We start from the raw sequence: 3,379 nt of genomic DNA, 5'->3' as shown, positions 1-3,379 counted from the left end.
ATGGCAGTAGGAGAATAAGTTTTTGGCAACACATTTTTACCGACTCATGCAGCCTCATTTCAGACCTCTTCTTCACTATTTGAAATGTGAAATTAATAAGCAGCAAACTAATTGTAGAATAAACAGAACATTCTACATTATGGCAAGGGAAGGCATGGCGGTTAGTGCCTGGTGCAGCTTCTACTTAACCCTACTCAAATATAATTAACTTTCTAAAAAGTCATCAAAATCTTGGCCGAAATACTCCAATGCAAGTGAAAACTAAAGACAACAGCTGTTAATGAGTGGAGTTTTTGGGGTATTTTACCAAGTTTTCCACTGCAGCAAGTTTGAAATTCAACCCAAAAGGAAATTGCAACGAGCCAAACGAACAATGACTCTAGACCACTTGAGCAGACGCAGCTTTAGCTCCTGCTCCAACTTCAGATCCAGGATGCCAAGTGCAAGTAATTTACACAGCTGAGATGCAGCTGACTTTTGCTTAGTTAATATTTGTCGACTTTATGTGCGAAAAGTGGTAAAGTTTTGATCTTGAGGGAGAGGGGAGGTTGCTTTGCAGAAGAACCATAATAGCAAGTGGCTGCTGCAACTGATATGGGTAAGAAATATTGATTTAACGTGAATTTAACTCTGAAACAGGATGGTGAGAAAACAAAGCCAAGACCACGACTAGACCTGATGACGACACTGACAACAACGAAACGAAGATGAAAGAGACCGACAGCAGAGACGTCGCGTCGCCATGTCTGGCCATGCCAGTTACAAAAAGCGGAAACGGAAGCTAAAGCTAAAGTAAACGGACAGAGTTCATTCTTTACCACAAGCAGGAATTTGTATACTCTGCAAAGAACTTTTATAAAATATCTAAAGAATGATTAATACTTTTCGATTAAACTGTAGGTATTAATTTTTATCACCATTTGTATTTTCTGTTGTTCTTAGTGATAAACTAAATTAACTTTTTTTTTAAATGGAATAAGTTGATATTACCTAAGCTTACTCCAAGACTTATAACTTTACTTTAAAATATTGTAAGCCAGTTGTTATCACTTGGCAACTTTTCAATGATTTCTTAAGAATGCAGAGTATACATAAAAGCCACAATAGCTCTACAACAGGAGCAGGGGTCGTTCGCATAGCCAACCGTTTTTACTCTCCGTTAGAGTTGTTTTGTTTCTCTGCGTAGTCCAGGCAAGTCCTGGACATTTTTACGGGTTTGGCTTGACAAGTGTCAGGATTTTACATTCTACCCCAAACCAGCCAATTCGAAATACAATACAGGAAACTATGTTGTCAGTCTACATGCTAGAAGAAATGGCGAAATGTTTAATATTTTATTTCAACACTAGCACTTGGAAAACTCCTTAACAAAACGCATAATAGACAACATCGAGTCAGTCATTAAAACACTCAATTTACAGCAAATGGCAATTAGGTCGTGGCAAATGAATCATGTTATATAGATGGTATATATTGATAACACATTCACAATATAAACTGGCATTAAGTTACACAAAAATTGGTTGGCCTTTTCGTTTTGGTTTTTTTTTTCCTTTCGTTTTCTTCCGCTTATTAAATTGGACATCTAAATGGTTTTGCACTTTGCCTTGGTCATGCTTCAACCAATTTCATTTCATTTTCAACGAATTGCAACAATTTTTGCTAGTTTGGCTGGTTTTCTATGTAGTTTCCATCTTTCTGTATTTTCCTTTTTTCACCATTTTGTAGTTGCTTGAGGTTTTTATTTCTATCATGTGCTGACAGTAGTTATTCTTGTTACTTTGTTGTTTCGGTATTTTTACTATTATTTTCATCAGCAACATCATCATCGTTGTCATACTGATGACAAACAAAATGCCACAGGAATTGTGTGAAAATGCTTTTTGGGAAAAATGCAGCAATAACGACGGGTATTAGGCCATCGTTTAGATATGTGGGCGATTGTTGGCCACCCACAAAATAAATCGAAAAATAAATGAAAGCCCGAAAAAGATTAGTTTGCATGAAGAATGCATTTCGTGTGGCGCTCTTGATGGATTGAAAAGAAAGGAATCTATTGCGAAAATTTAAAATATTCAAGACCATCAAGATTTAGAGTTCGCACTATTAAAGTTCACTTTCGTATGCTTTCTCTTTTGTATCCGTTAAATGTCGGTCTCAATTTCATCAGACGGATAAACATCCTTCACACAGTGATGTCAATTATTTGTGACACAGTTCGGACTTTACAAAACTTGGCACTTTGGAGAGTATGAAGGCAGGTCCTTGGGGCTGGCGTCAACATTGGCATTATCCTTTATACATCACTGTTGATAAATTGACATTTATTGGCTGTCAGTTAGCCAGTCAGTTGGTCGGTCAGTCATTCGGTCATTTGTGAGCTTTGCTTTGCATTTGGGCGAAGGACAATGCAATAAATGTTCCATGCATGTGAATAATACAACATGGCCCCCCGGCTAAACCCCTCACTCTTTCTATGTGTGAGTGTTTCTGTCTGTGTCATAGATAATCTGTTTAATCATGTCTTTCTACAATTCAGCCACATAATTCCGAACTGTCGGACCTTAAACATAGTATGATGCTTTATTCAAAGGACTGGCTCACCTAAGCAGTTAACACTTTCTCGCTCGACTCACTAAGAACAATCGCCATAAGCATAATAATATATACCTATACAATAAACCTTATTTGTCAGATGCTTGCCGAGCAAATATCGTAGAAAACTAAATATCAATTACACATTTTGGCCTGCGGATCAATATTCAGCCAGAAAAAGAAATACAAAACATTGAAATGTTGTGAGCAATTAACATATTAACGATGTCAGAATACAAATGAAAAGCCATTGAACTTTTATGCCTGTTTTTGCTCCGATTTTTCTACTATTTTTAAATATGCTTAATTTATGCTTTGGCTATATGTAATTCCCTTGTCAATTAGTCCTCACAAGTTGCAATTAACTTTAATAGTGTGTCTCAATTACTATATTTTAATATTTATCACGCTGGGTTGAATGGACTTAGTATGCGTACCTATAAATAGAAGGAGAGATAACCCCACCCACCATCACTCCACATTGAGATTTGACGAGTGCGAAACACAAAGCAAGCGAAATGCAAAAAAAAACGACTCAAATTATTACCTGTAAAATCCTTCACAATGTGTTGGAATTTCTCATATAAAATCGACACCTGAACTGCTTTGGAGTGTTTGTTAGGCGGGTTACGCGGGTGGAGCTGGGTTTGGGATGTAGCCAACTATTTTATTTGCACATCTGCAGTTAACTGGAGCTGCCATTGCTGGCAGTTGGCTTCGATTTGCGCCAGCGAGCGAACAACAACGAAATGCAAACAAACAAGCAATAAGGTACGTGAAAATT

The sequence above is a fragment of the Drosophila tropicalis genome, unplaced genomic scaffold (genome assembly GCF_018151085.1).
Source record: "Drosophila tropicalis isolate 14030-0801.00 unplaced genomic scaffold, ASM1815108v1 contig_1133, whole genome shotgun sequence".
Taxonomy (NCBI): domain Eukaryota; kingdom Metazoa; phylum Arthropoda; class Insecta; order Diptera; family Drosophilidae; genus Drosophila; species Drosophila tropicalis.
Note: the sequence above shows the minus strand (reverse complement) of the source record.